The sequence below is a fragment of the Primulina tabacum genome, chromosome 10 (assembly GCF_025594145.1).
Source record: "Primulina tabacum isolate GXHZ01 chromosome 10, ASM2559414v2, whole genome shotgun sequence".
NCBI classification, from domain to species: domain Eukaryota; kingdom Viridiplantae; phylum Streptophyta; class Magnoliopsida; order Lamiales; family Gesneriaceae; genus Primulina; species Primulina tabacum.
This window is the reverse complement of record NC_134559.1, coordinates 38,465,543-38,484,248: the sequence shown is the minus strand read 5'-3', so window position 1 is coordinate 38,484,248 and position 18,706 is coordinate 38,465,543. Positions and strand designations below refer to the sequence as shown.

General features: G+C 42.3%; 10 non-coding genes and 5 pseudogenes across 10 annotated transcripts; all 15 read left to right on the top strand.

Annotated features, from left to right (window-relative positions):
- The first annotated feature begins 240 nt into the window (after nt 1-240).
- LOC142506869 (5S ribosomal RNA) lies at nt 241-361 on the top strand. Its single transcript, XR_012805144.1, has one exon. It is a non-coding gene; the product is annotated as a 5S ribosomal RNA (ribosomal RNA).
- A 683-nt stretch (nt 362-1,044) lies between these two features.
- LOC142511471 (5S ribosomal RNA) lies at nt 1,045-1,162 on the top strand (annotated as a pseudogene).
- A 682-nt stretch (nt 1,163-1,844) lies between these two features.
- LOC142508204 (5S ribosomal RNA) lies at nt 1,845-1,963 on the top strand. The gene has a single exon (XR_012806430.1). It is a non-coding gene; the product is annotated as a 5S ribosomal RNA (ribosomal RNA).
- Nucleotides 1,964-2,645: 682 nt separating this feature from the next.
- LOC142508925 (5S ribosomal RNA) lies at nt 2,646-2,763 on the top strand. The gene has a single exon (XR_012807122.1). It is a non-coding gene; the product is annotated as a 5S ribosomal RNA (ribosomal RNA).
- Nucleotides 2,764-4,227: 1,464 nt separating this feature from the next.
- Nucleotides 4,228-4,348, top strand: LOC142511443 (5S ribosomal RNA; annotated as a pseudogene).
- Nucleotides 4,349-4,997: 649 nt separating this feature from the next.
- LOC142517308 (5S ribosomal RNA) lies at nt 4,998-5,116 on the top strand. Its single transcript, XR_012813061.1, has one exon. It is a non-coding gene; the product is annotated as a 5S ribosomal RNA (ribosomal RNA).
- Nucleotides 5,117-5,797: 681 nt separating this feature from the next.
- Nucleotides 5,798-5,915, top strand: LOC142513519 (5S ribosomal RNA). The gene has a single exon (XR_012809462.1). It is a non-coding gene; the product is annotated as a 5S ribosomal RNA (ribosomal RNA).
- Nucleotides 5,916-7,332: 1,417 nt separating this feature from the next.
- Nucleotides 7,333-7,451, top strand: LOC142514865 (5S ribosomal RNA). Its single transcript, XR_012810741.1, has one exon. It is a non-coding gene; the product is annotated as a 5S ribosomal RNA (ribosomal RNA).
- A 602-nt stretch (nt 7,452-8,053) lies between these two features.
- LOC142512902 (5S ribosomal RNA) lies at nt 8,054-8,160 on the top strand (annotated as a pseudogene).
- Nucleotides 8,161-8,841: 681 nt separating this feature from the next.
- LOC142509481 (5S ribosomal RNA) lies at nt 8,842-8,960 on the top strand. Its single transcript, XR_012807652.1, has one exon. It is a non-coding gene; the product is annotated as a 5S ribosomal RNA (ribosomal RNA).
- A 679-nt stretch (nt 8,961-9,639) lies between these two features.
- On the top strand, nt 9,640-9,758 carry LOC142512755 (5S ribosomal RNA; annotated as a pseudogene).
- A 678-nt stretch (nt 9,759-10,436) lies between these two features.
- On the top strand, nt 10,437-10,555 carry LOC142507967 (5S ribosomal RNA). Its single transcript, XR_012806202.1, has one exon. It is a non-coding gene; the product is annotated as a 5S ribosomal RNA (ribosomal RNA).
- A 1,339-nt stretch (nt 10,556-11,894) lies between these two features.
- Nucleotides 11,895-12,011, top strand: LOC142508063 (5S ribosomal RNA). The gene has a single exon (XR_012806295.1). It is a non-coding gene; the product is annotated as a 5S ribosomal RNA (ribosomal RNA).
- Nucleotides 12,012-12,687: 676 nt separating this feature from the next.
- LOC142514030 (5S ribosomal RNA) lies at nt 12,688-12,806 on the top strand. Its single transcript, XR_012809945.1, has one exon. It is a non-coding gene; the product is annotated as a 5S ribosomal RNA (ribosomal RNA).
- Nucleotides 12,807-13,443: 637 nt separating this feature from the next.
- Nucleotides 13,444-13,560, top strand: LOC142511936 (5S ribosomal RNA; annotated as a pseudogene).
- Nucleotides 13,561-18,706: the final 5,146 nt, after the last annotated feature.

Genomic DNA, 18,706 nt, shown 5'->3' with positions numbered 1-18,706 from the left:
GATTACTCCGGAGACGGTTAACTCATTAAAAACAATTATTTCGACTGTTTTATCCGTAATTTACGTAAACTGTCGCGACACGAGGTCTTCCCAAGGAGGTCACCCATCCTACCTCTGCCATCGCGCCAGAACGCTTAACTTCATGGTTATGATTGGGCGAGAGCAGTGCCGCGTGTTGTCCATCGCCGCCCGCTCCACACGTACTCGAGGGATATAAGGATAAACATCCCACTCAATGTCAGGTGCGATCATACCAGCACTAATGCACCGGATCCCATCAGAACTCCGAAGTTAAGCTTGCTGGGGCGAAAGCACAGTACTAGGATGGGTGACCCCCTGGGAAGTCCTCGTGTTGCACCCCTTTTCGTGTTTTTCTATTTTTGATTACTTGTTGACAGACGATTTTTGGCTCAAATCATCTGAATTTCGATCGAGACCAGATAAGACATGTGAAATGAAAGTAGCTCGGGCACTGCCGGATTTGGACAAAATTGTAGGCTAATTTGATTGTCAACGGGCAAACGGACGAGACTCATTACTACGCAATGAGCTGGCGAGATTTTAGCCGAATTCCTTCTCTAAGACCTTCTAATTTGCGATTTACCGCTTCTGTTAAGCTTTCGTTTCCTCGAGAAATCCGCTTAGGAAGTTCGAAATTCGATTCTGGTTCCATTTTATCGTTTCCCAGGAATAATAATAGCTTTACATTCGTTATTTCCTTCTTCTTATTTTTTTTTTATTTTCTGGGAACATTTATCGATTTTTGTTGTCGTGAGCCGGTTCTGTGCGGAAGGGTATGACGCAGATTACTCCGGAGACGGTCAACTCATTAAAAACAATTATTTTGACTGTTTTATCTATAATTTACGTAAACGGTCGCGACACGAGGTCTTCCCAAAGAGGTCACCCATCCTTCCTCTGCCATCGAGCCAGAACGCTTAACTTCATGGTTATGATTGGGCGAGAGCAGTGCCGCGTGTTGTACATCGCCGCCCGCTCCACACGTACTCGAGGGATATAAGAATAAACATCCCACTCAATGTCGGGTGCGATCAACGAGAACTAATGCACCTGATCCCATAAGAACTCCGAAGTTAAGCGTGCTTGGGCGAGAGCAATACTAGGATGGGTGATCCCCTGGGAAGTCCTCGTGTTGCACCCCTTTTCGTGTTTTTCTATTTCTGATTACTTGTGACAGACGATTTTCGGCTCAAATCAACTGAATCTCGATCGAGACCAGATAAGACATGTGAAATGAAAGTAGCTCGGGCACTACCGGATTTGGACAAAATTGTAGGCTAATTTGATTGTAAACGGGCAAACGGACGAGACTCATTACTACGCAATGAGCTGGCGAGATTTTAGCCGAATTCCTTCTCTAAGACCCTCTAATTTGCGATTTACCGCTTCTGTTAAGCTTTCGTTTCCTCGAGAACTCCGCTTAGGAAGTTCGAAATTCGATTCTGGTTCCATTTTATCGTATCCTATGCATAATAATTGCTTCACATTCGTTATTTCCTTCTTCTTATTTTTAATCTATTTTCTGGGAACATTTATCGATTTTTGTTGTCGTGAGCCAGTTCTGTGCGGAAGGGTATGACGCAGATTACTCCGGAGACGGTTAACTCATTAAAAATAATTATTTCGACTGTTTTATCCGTAATTTACGTAAACGGTCGCGACACGAGGTCTTCCAAGAGAGGTCACCCATCCTAACTCTGCCATCGCGCCAGAACGCTTAACGTCATGGTTATGATTGGGCGGGAGCAGTGCCGCGTGTTGTCCATTGCCGCCCGCTCCACATGTCTTCGAGGGATATAAGAATAAACATCCCACTCAATGTCGGGTGCGATCATACCAGCACTAATGCACCGGATCTCATCTGAACTACGAAGTTAAGCATGCTTGGGCGAGAGCAATATTAGGATGGGTGACCCCCTGGGAAGTCCTCGTGTTGCACCTCTTTTCGTGTTTTTATATTTTTGATTATTTGTTGACAGACGATTTTCGGCTCAAATCATCTGAATCTCGATCGGGACCAGATAAGACATGTTAAATGAGAGTAGCTCGGGCACTGCCGGATTTGGACAAAATTGTAGGCTAATTTGATTGTAAACGGGCAAACGGACGAGACTCATTACTACGTAATGAGCTGACGAGATTTTAGCCGAATTCCTTCTCTAAGACCCTCTAATTTGCGATTTACCGCTTCTGTTAAGCTTTCGTTTCCTCGAGAAATCCGCTTAGGAAGTTCGAAATTCGATTCTGGTTCCATTTTATCGTTTCCCAGGAATAATAATAGCTTTACATTCGTTATTTCCTTCTTCTTATTTTTTTTTATTTTCTGGGAACATTTATCGATTTTTGTTGTCGTGAGCCGGTTCTGTGCGGAAGGGTATGACGCAGATTACAACGGAGACGGTCAACTCATTAAAAACAATTATTTTGAATGTTTTATCTATAATTTACGTAAACGGTCGCGACACGAGGTCTTCCCAAAGAGGTCACCCATCCTACCTCTGCCATCGAGCCAGAACACTTAACTTCATGGTTATGATTGGGCGAGAGCAGTGCCGCGTGTTGTCCATCGCCGCCCGCTCCACACGTACTCCAGGGATATAAGAATAGACATCCCACTCAATGTCGGGTGCGATCAACTAGCACTAATGCACCGGATCCCATCAGAACTCCGAAGTTAAGCGTGCTTGGGCGAAAGCAATACTAGGATGGGTGATCCCCTGGGAAGTCCTCGTGTTGCATCCCTTTTCGTGTTTTTCTATTTCTGATTACTTGTGACAGACGATTTTCGGCTCAAATCATCTGAATCTCGATCGAGACCAGATAAGACATGTGAAATGAAAGTAGCTCGGGCACTGCCGCCGGATTTGGACAAAATTGTAGGCTAATTTGATTGTAAACGGGCAAACGAACGAGACTCATTACTACGCAATGAGCTGGCGAGATTTTAGCCGAATTCCTTCTCTAAGACCCTCTAATTTGCGATTTACCGCTTCTGTTAAGCTTTCGTTTCCTCGAGAAATCCGCTTAGGAAGTTCGAAATTCGATTCCGGTTCCATTTTATCGTATCCAATGCATAATTATTGCTTTACATTTGTTATTTCCTTCTTCTTATTTTTAATCTATTTTCTGGAAACATTTATCGATTTTTGTTATCGTTAGTAGGTTCTGTGCGGAAGGGTATGACGCAGATTACTCCGGAGACGGTTAACTCATTAAAAACAATTATTTCGACTGTTTTATCCATAATTTACGTAAACGGTCGCGACACGAGGTCTTCCCAAGGAGGTCACCCATCCTACCTCTGCCATCGCGCCAGAAAGCTTAACTTCATGGTTATGATTGGGCGAGAGCAGTGCCGCGTGTTGTCCATCGCCACCCGCTCCACACGTACTCGAGGGATATAAGGATAAACATCCCACTCAATGTCAGGTGCGATCATACCAGCACTAATTCACCGAATCCCATCAAAACTCCGAAGTTAAGCGTGCTTGGGCGAGAGCAGTACTAGGATGGGTGACCCCCCTGTTCGTGTTTTTCTATTTTTGATTACTTGTTGACAGACGATTTTCGGCTCAAATCATCTGAATCTCGATCGGGATCAGATAAGACATGTGAAATCAACGTATCTCGGGCATTGACGGATTTGGACATAATTGTAGCCTAATTTGATTGTAAACGGGCAAACGAACGAAACTCATTACTCCGCAATGAGGTGGCGAGAGTTTAGCTTAATTCCTTCTCTAAGACCCTCTAATTTGCGATTTTTCGCTTCTGTTAAGCTTCCGTTTCCTCAATAAATGCGCTTAGGAAGTTCGAAATTCGATTTCGGTTCCATTTTATTGTATCCCAGACATGATAATAGCTTTACATTCGCTATTTTCTTCTTCTTATTTTTTTTCTATTTTCTGGGAACATTTAGCGATTTTTGTTGTCGTGAGCCAGTTCTGTGCGGAAGGGTATGACACACATTACTCTGGATACTGTTAACTCATTAAAAATAATTATTTCGATTGTTTTATCCATAATTTACGTAAACGGTCGCGACACGAGGAATGCCCAGGGAGGTCACCCATCCTAACTCTGTCATCGCGCGAGAACGTTTAACTTCGTGGTTCTGATTGGGCGAGAGCAGTGCCGCGTGTTGTCCATCGCCGTCCGCTCCACACGTACTCGAGGGATATAAGAATAAACATCCCACTAAATGTCGTGTGTGATCATACCAGCACTAATGCACCAGGGATCCCATCAGAACTTCAAAGTTAAGCCTGCTTAGGCGAGAGCACTACTAGGATGGGTGACCCCCTGGGAAGTTCTCGTGTTGCACCCCTTTTCGTGTTTTTCTATTTTTGATTACTTGTTGATAGAAGATTTTCGGCTCAAATCATCTGAATCTCGATCGGGACTAGATAAGACATGTGAAATCAACGTAGCTCGGGCACTGCCGGATTTGGACAAAATTGTAGGCTAATTTGATTGTAAACGGGCAAACGAACGAGAATCATTACTCCGCAATGAGGTGGCGAGATTTTAGGCGAATTCCTTCTCTAAGACCCTTAGTTTGCTATTTTCCGCTTCTATTAAGCTTTCGTTTTCTCAAGAAATCCGCTTAGGAAGTTCGAAATTCGATTCCGGTTCCATTTTATCGTATCCCAGGCATAATAATAGCTTTACATTCGCTATTTTCTTCTTCTTATTTTTTTTCTATTTTCTGTGAAAATTTAGCGATTTTTGTTGTCGTGAGCCGGTACTGTGCGGAAGGGTATGACGCAGATTACTCCGGAGACGGTTAACTCATTAAAAACAATTATTTCGACTGTTTTAGCCATAATTTACGTAAACGGTCGCGAAACAAGGACTGCCCAGGGAGGTCACCCATCCTAGCCATGACATCGCGCTAGAACGCTTAACTTCATGATTCTGATTAGGCGAGAGAAGTGCCGCCCGCTCCACACGTACTCGAACTCCCACTCAATGTCGGGTGCGATCATACCAGCACTAATGTACCATATCCCATCAGAACTCCGAAGTTAAGCGTGCATGGACGAGAGCAGTACTAGGATGGGTGACCCCCTGGGAAGTCCTCGTGTTGCACTCTTTTTCGTGTTTTTCTATTTTTGATTGCTTGTTGACAGACAATTTTCGGCTCAAATCATCTGAATCTCGATCGGTACAAGATAAGACATGTGAAATTAACGTAGCACGGGCACTTCCGGATTTGGACAAAATTTTAGCGTAATTTGATTGTAAACGGGCAAACGAACGAGACTCATTTCTCCGCAATGAGCTGGCGAGATTTTAACCGAATTCCTTCTCTAAGAACCTTTTATTTCGATTTTCAGCTTCTGTTAAACTTCCGTTTCCTCGAGAAATCCGCTTAGGATTTTCAAAATTCGACTCCGGTTCCATTTTATCGTATCCTAGGCATAATAATAGCTTTACATTCGCTATTTTCTTCTTCTTATTTTTTTCTATTTTCTGGGAACATTTAGAGATTTTTGTTGTCGTGAGCCGGTTCTGTGCGGAAGGGTATGACGCAGATTACTCCGGAGACGGTTAACTCATTAAAAACAATTATTTCGACTGTTTTATCCATAATTTACGTAAACGGTCGCGACACGAGGACTGCCCAGGGAGATCACCCATCCTAGCTCTGCCATCGCGCTAGAACGCTTAACTTCATGGTTTTGATTAGGCGAGAGCAGTGCCGCGTGTTGTCGTTCGCCGCCCGCTCCACACGTACTCGAGGGATATAAGAATAAACATCCCACTCAATTTCGGGTGCGATCATACCAGCACTAATGCACCGGATCCCATCAGAACTCCGAAGTTAAGGTGCTTGGGCGAGAGCAGTACTAGGATGGGTGACCCCCTGGGAAGTCCTCGTGTTGCACCCTTTTCGTGTTTTTCTATTTTTGATTACTTGTTGACTGACGATTTTCGGCTCAAATCATCTGAATCTCGATCGGGACTAGATAAGACAAGTGAAATCAACGTGGCTCGGGCACTGCCGGATTTGGACAAAATTGTAGGCTAATTTGATTGTAAACGGGCAAACGGACGAGACTAATTTGATTGTAAGCGTGCTTGGACGAGAGCAGTACTAGGATGGGTGAGACCCCCTAGGAAGTCCTCGTGTTGCATCCTTTTTCGTGTTTTTCTATTTTTGATTATTTGTTGACAGACGATTTTCGGCTCAAATCATCTGAATCTCGATCGGGACCAGAAAAGACATGTGAAATCTACGTAGCTCGGGTACTGCCGGATTTGGACAAAATTGTAGGCTAATTTGATTTTAAACGGGCAAACGAACGAGACTCATGAGCTGGCGAGATTTTAGCCAAATTCCTTCTCTAAGACCCTCTAATTTGCGATTTTCCGCTTCTGTTAAGCTTCCATTTCCTCGATATATCCGCTAAGGAAGTTCGAAATTCGATTCTGGTTCCGATTTATCGTATCCCAGGCATAATAATAGCTTTACTTTCGCTATTTTCTTCTTCTTATTTTTTTCTATTTTCTGGAACATTTAGCTATTTTTGTTGTCGTGAGCCGGTTCTGTGCGGAAGGGTATGACGCAGATTACTCCGGAGACGGTTAACTCATTAAAAACAATTATTTCGATTGTTTTAGCCGTAATTTACGAAACGGACACGACACGAGGACTTCCCAGGGAGGTCACGCATCCTAGCTCTGCCATCGCGCTAGAACGCTTAACTTCATGGTTTTGATTGGGCGAGAGCAGAGTGCCGCGTTTTATCCATCGCCACCCGCTCCACACGTACTCGAGGGATATAAGAATAAACATCCCAATCAATGTCGGGTACGATCATACCAGCACTAATGCACCGGATTCCATCAGAAATCCGAATGGGTGACCTCCTGGGAAGTCCTCGCGTTGCACCATTTTTCGTGTTTTTCTATTTTTGCTTACTTGTGGAAAGACGATTTTCGGCTGAAATCATCTGAATCTCGATCGGGACCAGATAAGACGTGAAATTAACGTAGCTCGGGCACTGCCGGATTTGGACAAAATTGTAGGCTAATTTGGTTGTAAACGGGCATAGGAGCGAAACTCATTACTCCGGAGACGGTTAACTCATTAAAAAAAATTATTTAGGCTGTTTTATCCATAATTTACGTAAACGGTCGCGATACGAGGACTTCCCAGCGAGATCACCCATCCTAGCTTTGCCATCGCGCCAGAACGCTTAACTTCATGGTTATGATTGGGCGAGAGCAGTGCCGCGTGTTGTCCATCGCCACCCGCGCCACACGTACTCGAGGGATATAAGAAAAAACATCCCACTCAATATCGGGTGCGATCATACCAGCACTAATGCACCGGATCCCATCAGAACTTCGAAGTTAAGCGAGCTTGGGCGAGAGCTGTACTAGGATGGGTGACCTCCTAGGAAGTCCTCGTGTTGCACCCCTTTTCGTGTTTTTCTATTTTTGATAACTTGTTGACAGACGATTTTCGGCTCAAATCATCTGAATCTAGATCGGGACCAGATAAGACATTTGAAATCAACGTAGCTCGGGCACTTCCGGATCTGGACAAAATTGTAGCCTAATTTGATTGAAAACGCGCAAACGAACGAGACTCATTACTTTGCAATGAGCTGGCAAGAGTTAAGCCGAATTCCTTCTCTAAGACCCTCTAATTTGCGATTTTCAGCTTCTGTTAAGCTTCTGTTTCCTTGAGAAATCCGCTTAGGAAGTTCGAAATTCGATTTCGGTTCCATTTTATTGTATCCCAGGCATAATAATAGCTTTACATTCGCTATTTTCTTCTTCTTATTTTTTTTCTATTTTCTGGGAACATTTGGTGATTTTTGTTGTCCGTGAGCTGGTTCTTTGCGGAAGGGTATGACACGAGGAATGCCCAGGGAGGTCACCCATCCTAGCTCTGCCATTGCGCCAGAACGCTTAACATCATGGTTCTGATTGGGCGAGAGCAGTGCCGCGTGTTGTCCATAGCCGCCCGCTCCACACGTACTCGAGGGATATAAGAATAAACATTCCACTCAATGTCGGGTGCGATCATACCAGCACTAATACACCGGATCCCATCGGAACGCTGAAGTTAAGCGTGCTTGGGCGAGAGCAGTGACCCCCTGGGAAGTCCTCGTGTTGCACGTCTTTTCGAGTTTTTCTATTTTTGATTACTTGTTGACAGAAGATTTTCGGCTCAAATCATCTTAATCTCGATCGTGACCAGATAAGACATGTGAAATCAACGTAGCTCGGGTACTGCCGGATTTGACAAAATTGTAGGCTAATTTGGTTGTAAATGGGCAAACGAACGAGATTCATTACTCTGCAATGATTTGGCGAGAGTTTAGCCGAATTCCTTCTCTAAGACCCTCTAATTTGCGATTTTTCGCTTCTGTTAAGCTTCCGTTTCCTCCAGAAATCCGCTTAGGAAGTTCGAAATTCGATTTCGGTTCCATTTTATCGTATCCCAAGTATAATAATAGCTTTACATTCGTTATTTTATTCTTCTTATTTTTTTCTATTTTATGGGAACATTTAGCGATTTTTGTTGTCGTGAGCCGATTCTGTGCGGAAGGGAATGACGCTGATTACTCCGAAGACGGTTATCTCATTAAAAACAATTATTTCGACTGTTTTATCCATAATTTACGTAAACAGTCGCAACACGAGGACTTCCCAGGGAGTTCACCGATCCTAGATCTGCCATCACGCCAGAACGCTTAACTTCATGGTTTTGATTGGGCGAGAGCAGTGCCGCGTGTTGTTCATCGCCGCCCTCGCCACACGTACTCGAGTGATATAAAAATAAATATCCCACTCAATGTTGGGTGTGATCATAACAGCACTAATGCACCGGTTCCCATCACAACTCCGAAGTTAAGCGTGCTAGGGCGAGACCAGTACTAAGATGGGTGACCCCTTGGGAAGTCCTCGTGTTGCACTCCTTTTCGTGTTTTTCAATTTTTGATTACTTGTTGACAGACGATTTTCGGCTCAAATCATCTGAAAATCGATCGGGACCAGATAAGACATTTGAAATCAACGTAGCTCGGGCACTGCCGGATTTGGACAAAATTGTAGGCTAATTTGATTGTAAACGGGAAAAACGAACAAGACTCATTACTCCGCAATGAGGTGGTGAGATTTTAGCCGAATTCCTTCTCTAAGACCCTCTAATTTGCGATTTTCGGCTTTTGTTAAGCTTCCGTTTCCTTGAGAAATCCGCTTAGGAAGTTCGAAATTCGATTCCGGTTCCATTTTATCGTATCCCAAGCATAATAATAGCTTTCTATTCGCTATTTTTTTCTTCTTATTTCTTTATATTTTCTGAGAACATTTAGCGATTTTTGTTGTCGTGAGCCAGTTCTGTGCGGAAGGGTATGACGTAGATTACTCCGGAGACGGTTAACTCATTAAAAACAATTATTTTGACTGTTTTATCCATAGTTTACATAAACGGTCGCGACACAAGGACTGCCCAGGGAAGTCACCCATCCTAGCTCTGCCATCGCGCCAGAACACTTAACTTCATGGTTCTGATTGGACGAGAGCAGTGCCGCGTGTTGTCCATCGCCGCTCCACACGTACTCGAGGGATATAAGAATAAGCATCCCACTCAATATCGAGTGCGATCATACGAGCACTAATTCACCGGATGCCATCTGAACTACGAAGTTAAGCGTACTTGGGCAAGAGCTGTATTAGGATGTGTGACCCCCAGGGAAGTCCTCGTGTTGCACGCCTTTTCTTGTTTTTGTATTTTTGATTACTTGTTGACAGAAGATTTTCGGCTCAAATCATCTGAATCTCGATCGGGACCAGATAAGACATGTGAAATCAACGTAGCTCGAGCACTGCCGGATTTGGACAAAATTGTAGGCTAATTTGATTGTTAACGGGCAAACGAACGAGACTCATTACTCCCCAATGAGGTGGTGAGATTTTAGCCGAATTCCTTCTCTAAGACCCTCTAATTTGCAATTTTCCGGTTCTGTTAAGCTTCTGTTTCCTAGAGAAATCCGTTTAGGAAGTTCGAAATTCGATTTCGGTTCCATTTTATCGTATCCCAAGCATAATAATAGCTTTCCATTCGCTATTTTCTTCTTATTTTCTTATATTTTCTTGGAACATTTAGCGATTTTTGTTGTCGTGAGCCATTTCTGTGCGGAAGGGTATGACGCAGAATACTCTGGAGACGGTTAACTCATTAAAAACAATTATTTCGACTGTTTTATCCATAGTTTACGTAAACGGTCGCGACACAAGGACTGCCCAGGGAAGTCACCGATCCTAGCTCTGCCATCGCGCCAGAACGCTTAACTTCATGGTTCTGTTTGGATGAGAGCAGTGCCGCGTGTTGTCCATCGCTGCCCGCTCCACACGTACTCGAGGGATATAAGAATAAACAACAACTCAATGTCGGGGGCGATCATACTAGCACTAATTCACCGGATCCCATCAGAACTCCGAAGTTAAGCGTGCTTGGGCGAGAGATGTACTAGGATGGGTGAACCCCTGGGAAGTCCTCGTGTTGCACGTCTTTTCGTGTATTTCTATTTTTGATACTTGTTGACAGACGATTTTCGGCTCAAATCATCTGAATCTCGATCGGGACCAGATAAGACATATGAAATCAACGTAGCTCGGGCACTGCCGGATTTGGACAAAATTGTAGGCTAATTTGATTGTAAACGGGCAAACGAACGAGACACATTACTCCGCAATGAGGTGGTGAGATTTTAGCCGAATTCCTTCTCTAAGACCCTCTAATTTGCGATTTTCCGCTTCTGTTAAGCTTCCATTTCCTCGAGAAATCTGCTTAGAAGTTCGAAATTCGATTCCGGTTCCATTTTATCGTATCCCAGGTATAATAATAGCTTTACATTCGCTACTTTTTTCTTCTTATTTTTTTATATTTTCTGGAAACATTTAGCGATTTTTGTTGTCGTGAGCCAGTTCTGTGCGAAAGGGTAAGACGTAGATTACTCCAGAGACGGTTAACTCATTAAAAACAATTATTTTGACTGTTATATATATAGTTTATGTAAACGGTCGCGACACAAGGACTGCCCTGGATAGTCACCCATCCTAGCTCTTCCATCGCGCCAGAACGCTTAACTTCATAGTTCTGATTGGACGAGAGCAGTGCCGCGTGTTGTGCATCGCCGCCCGCTCCACACGTACCCGAGGGATACATAAATAAACATCCCACTCAATATCGAGTGCGATCAAAGAGCACTAATTCATAGGATCCCATCAGAAATACAAAGTTAAGCGTGCTTGGGCGAGAGCAGTACTAGGATAGGTGACCCCCTTGGACAAAATTGTAGCCTAATTTGATTGTAAACGGGCAAATGAACGAGCCTCATTACCCTGCAATGATCTGGTGACAATTTAGCCGAATTCCTTCTCTAAGACCCTCTAATTTGCGATTTTTCGCTTCTGTTAAGCTTCCGTATCCTCGAGAAATCAGCTTAGAAAGTTCGAAATTCGATTCCGGTTCCATTTTATCGTATCCCAGGCATAATAATAGCTTTAAATTCGCTATTTTCTTTTTCTTATTTTTTTTTTCTATTTTCTGGAAACATTTAGCAATTTTTGTTGTCGTGAGCCGGTTCTGTGCGGAAGTGTATGACGCAGATTACTCCGGAGACGGTTAACTCATTAAAAACAATTATTTAGACTGTTTTACCCATAATTTACGAAAACGGTCGCGACACGAGGAATGCCCAGGGAGGTCACCCATCCTGGCTCTGTCATCGCTCCAGAACGCTTAACTTCATGGTTCTGATTGGACGAGAGCAGTGCCGCGTCTTGTCCATCGCCGCCCACTCCACACATACTCGAGGGGTATAAGAATAAACATCCCAGTCAATGTCGGGTGCGATCATACCAGCACTTATGCACCAGATCCCATCAGAACTCTGAAGTTAATCGTGCTTGGGCGAGAGCAGTACTAGGATGGGGTCCCCTGGGAAGTCCTCGTGTTACACCCCTTTTCGTGTTTTTCTATTTTTGATTACTTGTTGACAGACGATTTTCGGCTCAATTCATCAGAATCTCGATCGGGACCAGATAAGACATGTTAAATCAATGTAGCTCGGGCACTGCCGGATTTGGAAAAATTTAAAGGCTAATTTGATTGTAAACGGGCAAACGAACGAGACTCATTACTCCGCAATGAGCTGGCGAGATTTTAGGCGAATTCCATCACTAAGACCCTCTAATTTGCGATTTTCTGCTTCTGTCAAGTTTCCGTTTCCTCGAGAAATCCGCTTAGGAAGTTCGAAATTCGATTCTGGATCCATTTTATCGTATCCCAGGCATAATAATAGCTTTACATTCGTTATTTTCTTCTTATTTTTTTCTATTTTCTGGGAATATTTAGCGATTTTTGTTGTCGTAAGCCGATTCTGTGCGGAAGGGTATGATGCAGATTACTCCGGAGATGGTAAACTCATTAAAAAATATTATTTCGACTGTTTTAGCCTTAATTTACGTAAACGGTTGCGACACGAGGACTGCCTAGGGAGGTTTCCCATCCTAGCTCTACCATCGCGCTAGAACGCTAAACTTCATGGTTCTGATTGGGAGAGAGAAGTGCCGCGTGATGTTTGCCGCCCGCTCCACACGTACTCGAAGGATATAAGAATAAACATCCCACTCAATGTCGGGTGCGATCATACCAGCACTAATGCACCGGATCCCATCAGAACTCCGAAGTAAATCGTGCTTGGGCGAGAGCAGTACTTGGATGGGTGACCGCCTGGGAAGCCCTCGTGTTGCTCCCCTTTTCGTGTTTTTCTATTTTTGATTACTTGTTGACAGAAGATTTTCCGCTCAAATCATCTGAATCTCAATCGGGACCAGAAAAGACATGTGAAATCAACGTAACTCGGGCACTGCCGGATTTGGACAAAATTGTAGGCTAATTTGATTGTAAACGTGCAAACGAACGAGACTCATTACTCCGCAATGAGCTGGCGAGAGTTTAGCCAATTCCTTCTCTAAGACCATCTAATTTGCGATTTTCCGCTTCTGTTAAGCTTCTGTTTCCTCGAGGAATCTGCTTAGGAAGTTCGTAATTCGATTCCGATTCCATTTTATCGTATCCCAGGCATAATAATAGCTTTACATTCGCTATTTTCTTATTCTTATTTTTTTTTCTATTTTCAGGGAACTTTTAGGGATTACTCCGGAGACAGTTAACTCATTAAAAACATTTATTTCGACTGTTTTATCCATAGTTTACGTAAACGGTCGCAACACAAGGACTGCCCAGGGAAGTCACTGATCCTAGCTCTGCCATCGCCCCAGAACGCTTAACTTCATGGTTCTGATTGGGCGAGAGCAGTGCCGCGTGTTGTCCATCGCCGCCCACTCCACACATACTCGAGGGGTATAAGAATAAACATCCCAGTCAATGTCATGTGCGATCATACCAGCACTTATGCACCAGATCCCATCAGAACTCTGAAGTTAATCAAGCTTGGGCGAGAGCAGTACTAGGATGGGGTCCCCTGGGAAGTCCTCGTGTTACACCCCTTTTCGTGTTTTTCTATTTTTGATTACTTGTTGACAGACGATTTTCGGCTCAAATCATCTGAATCTCGATCGGGACCAGATAAACCATGTGAAATCAACGTAGCTCGGGTACTGCCGGATTTGGACAAAATTGTAGGCTAATTTGATTGTAAACGGGCAAACGAACGAGACTCATTACTTCGCAATGAGGTGGCGAGATTTTAGCCGAATTTCTTCTCTAAGACCCTCTAATTTGCGATTTTCCGCTTATGTTAAGCTTCCATTTCCTGTAGAAATCCGCTTAGGAAGTTTGAAATTCGATTCCGATTCCATTTTATCGTATCCCAGGCATAATAATAGCTTTACATTCGCTATTTTCTTCTTCTTATTTTTTTTCTATTTTCTGGGAACATTTAGCGATTTTTTTTGTCGTGAGCTGGTTCTGTGCGGAAGGGTATGATGCAGATTACTCTTGAGACGGTTAACTCATTAAAAACAATTATTTCGACTGTTTTAGCCTTAATTTACGTAAACAATCGCGACACGAGTACTGCCTAGGGAGGTCACCCATCCTTGTTCTGCCATCGCGCCAGAACGCTTAACTTCATGGTTCTGATTGGGCGAGAGCAGTGCCGCGTGTTGTCCATCGCCGCCCGCTCCACACGTACTCGAGGGATATAAAAATAAACATCCCACTCAATGTCGGGTGCGATCATACCAGCACTAATGCATTGGATCCAATCAGAACTCCTGTAAGGCCCGAGATTTTGTTACTGTAATCTGAGATTAATCTGAAATGATTTATTTATTTATTTAAAGATGATTATATACGGAACGGATCAGATCGGGAGAGCCGAAAGAAAGAATCACATTAGGTGTGAAGAATATAATCGGCGCACATGCGCGGCTTGAATGCGCGCATATGCGCGGAACGTCCAGAGAGTTCGACGCACATGCGCGGCGGAAGGCGCGCATATGCGCGAGTAAGGGAATGTGCGAGACAGAACATCTCGCGCATATGCGCGAGAAATGTCGCGCATATGCGCTAGAGGATAAACCACAAGGTGCCGGGCAGAAAGCCAGGCGCATATGCGCGACCTTGTCCGCGCATATGCGCGAGGCATGAAAAACGAAAGGATGCCACTTGCCATCACCGTGCGACGTGTATATGTATATATATATATATATAAGCAAAGTCAAATTCTCAGAAATAAGAAGAAGAGAGGAACCGAAGCTCCAAGTTCCTGATGTGCGAAAATTGAACGCCACGCAAATTCCGTCTGTCTGATTTTGAATCCGAGTACGGTATCGTGTTACTAGCGACGACAGCTACAACTGGACGTAAGTTTTGTTACGTTTAGACATGATTTGAATTTATGATATTTTCAGAATTGAATATGAATCAGATATGATGTTCCTGCTACAGTAGGCATTGTATAATTGAAGTCAGATTAAAGAATAGACTGGTTATACAATTATTATGAATTTCAGAGTTGATTTAGTTGAGATTCTATATCAGAGTTGTGTTATTATTCAAATTTTGAATTGTACGGATACTGATTATGTATTCTGGTATTATATCTGTGATGTTGAGATTGACGGGGTATCAAGACTGTATTGTTATGCTGTCGAAACATCAGTAGATTGATATTGATCAGATTCAGTAATGATTTCGATTGTATCGTGATATCATTGATATGAATTAGATTGTACCTTGTTCAGATATGGATCAGATTATATACCGATTTGAGTATTGATCAGAACGGGTCTTGAATTGAGTTATATACTGATATGGTATTTATGTGACTTGTCATTGCCAGACTGGGTATGGACAGATTGACATACAAGACTTCGTCTACATCAGATCGTGAAGAGAAAGGTATAAATAAATGTTGATTCGGGATTGCACAACTCGAGTTAGGTTTGACTTGAGTTTCCCAAAATCACATACTTTACTTTATTGCATTGCTATTTGCAGATTATCAGATTGATATGTTTAGTCTATTGAATTATAGCAGAGCCAGAGTTTGAGTCTAGGGCAGATCAGCCTAGCTAGGGCAGAACCGCCGAGTCTTTGAAAGAACCGCGTAGACTTTAGACTTACGGTGTATCGATGAGCTTAGATGTAGATCGACGTCTATTGTAGACATTCGATACAGCATACCAAAGTCTAAATTAGATCAGGATCCCTAGATTAGAATGAGAGATGAGTCGAGTCTTAGATATTGAGACTAGAATTTGATTTACAGATCCGTATTGATTTATGTTTCGTAGATTACGATTCATGTTTTATTTACAGACTGTTATTGATACATGTTGTTTGATTATGCTACATGTGATAAGATATAATTCATGCTTTTATGTTAATTCAGTTAACTGCATGTATACATTATTTATACTGGGATTTATTCTCAGCGGAGTATCCGACTGTTGTCTTGTTTTGTATGTGTGCATGACAACAGGTGGGACAGGATCGAGGTCAAGAAGATGATGAGAGAAGACGAGTTTAGAGTGGTGATTCCGGACTTATTGTAGATTTGGTTTAATACTTAAAATTTAGTAGTTGAACCTTAGACTAGTTTGAATAATTATTGTACATTATTGTACTTATATAATGAGATGTATATTAGTTACATTCCATTAAGCTCCGCACTTGCATTTTAAAAAGAAAAAATTTTAGACCCTGATTATCTGAATTGATAATTAACTTCCAAAGATGATTAAGACAAACGATTAGCGTCCGGGACCCCACAACAGGTGGTATCAGAGCGATAGATCCTTTAGATTGAGATAGAAGAGAATGAGCGGGGTAGATAGATTGAGTTTTCTTTCCTTGCATGTGATTGCTAGCGTGAGAATTATTTTAATGTTGAACGACATTGCGTATGCTAGCATGACATTATGCTTTACTGCTTCGAAATACATGGTTACCTGATTATCTGATTTGAGTTGGTATTATGTATTATTGAGCATGAATCAGATCTGATTCATGATCAGCAGTAAGATGATCAGAGAAAGATTTGGAACAGATTTGTAGTATTTGAGTACTAATGTTTTGATAAGCAGATATACCTCCACGGAGAATTCCAGAAAGGGGTAGTACTTCGACTGAACAGATAGATGTATCAGAAACTCATATGGAAATACAGTTGAAAGAATTTCAGGTATTTCAGCCGCCGAACTTGAGTGGTACCGAGACGTCTGAAGATTGTGAGAACTGGTTTGATGACATAGAAATACTGTTTGATTTACTTAATAATTCAGATGAGCAGAGAATTAAACTGATATTCCACTAGTTACGAGAGACTGCCAGGAGTTGGTGGATTACAAGTAAAAGAATGCTAGAACAGAGAGGTACAGTGATTTCGTGGGAAATATTCAGAACTGAATTTTATCGAAGATTTTTCTCAGTTTCGTACCGAGAGGACAAGAAAGCAGAGTTTGAGAACTTGAGACAAGGTCAACTGAATATTGAAGAATATGTTGCTAAATTCTCTACTCTACTGCGTTTTGCTCCTAATGTAATTGGAAATGATGAAGCTGTAGCGGATCAGTTCATTAGAGGATTGAACTCGGAGATAGTTGCATTGATGAATATGCAGCGACCTTATCATTTTTCTGATGCATTGAGTAAAGCGAAGAGAGCGGAGGCGAGTCTGATTAGACAACTAAAAAGGGTGTGTGCGATGCAACCCCAGACACAGCAATCCCCTCTCCGATTTGATCGCGGCAGCACGAGTGGAAAGCAAGATTTGCTGAAAGCTCGAAAGAAACCATTCAAGAAGTTAAGGAGCGGACTGAGCGGTTCAACTAGCTCCAGTGGTTCCAGCTCAAGTTATACTGGAGTGTATTGCAAGATTTGCGGAGGGAGACATTCCACAGGGCAATGCTAGGGAGTGACTGGTAGTTATCGTATCTGCCGACAGCCGGGACACTTTGCTAGAGTTTGTCCCCAGAGAGATTCCCGCAGATTTCAGAGAGCTAGACCATCTGGTGGTAGTGACCGAGGAACAGACCCAAGAGGCACTTGATGATATAGTGGCAAGTACTGTTCTTTTATGATTATATTGCATATGTATTGATATATATTAATGCATTTCTTACAATTGTCTCTGACTTAGTTGCATTGATATATACGGTACCTGTTGGGTCTGTATTGCGGTAGTATTAATTTTTGTACCTTCTGGGAAAGAAAAATTGATATCAGAGATTTCTGTGATATATTGTATACTACAGTAAGATGAGAATGAGATCGAGTTAAATTATGATGTACTTGTGTTTTCTGATTTGATTTCATGATTGACATTAATATGCTGAACAAGTACAGAACTATTATAGATTCCTTTCAGGAGAGTATAAGATTCAGACCAGATATGGCTGATGAGTAGAGATTTCACGGTAAGGATTCTAGATTCAGAATTCCTTTGATATTTATGTTGTCTAGGGACTCGATTGTTGCAGAAAGGAGCAGATGGCATCTTTATGTATTCAGTAGACATACTGAAATCGAGTCTAGCATTGGCAGATTTGCCAATGATGTACGAGTTAGCCGATGTTTGCCCAGATAAGATTTCAGATTTGCTTTATATCAGAAAGATAGATTTCAGAATTGAATTGAGACCAGATAATGTTTATTGTTTTAGAATTCAGTACAGAATGATATTGAATGTCCAGAATGACACTGAATGAATTGAAAGAATTAAAAGATCAGTAGAAGAGTACCGACAAGGAGTTACATCTGATTTATTGTTTCTTTTTGGCATATTTCAGTATGTTCAGAGATATTCTGATGATTTCATGCTCGTTGTATCTATGATATTTTGATATATTCGCAGCATCTGATTGATTGAATCGAATAACTGAAGATTGAATGGGATATTCTGAGAAATGTGATTATTGTATACAGAAATTTTTCAGATATGAATTCTGCTTGAAACAGATTGTATTCAGAGTGTGCGATATCTGAAGTTAGTATACCGATTGTTCTTGACACAGTTAAAATTGTGATCAGTGACTGAGAACGATACCGATATCAGAAATATCAGAGAATTTATTTTGTCAGAGTGGGCAGTTGTATTATCTGAGTATGTTTTGAACTGCTTGAGAATTGTTAGCTTCTAGATCAGTATAGATTATTGATATTCCGAATCTGATTTGATAGTACGGT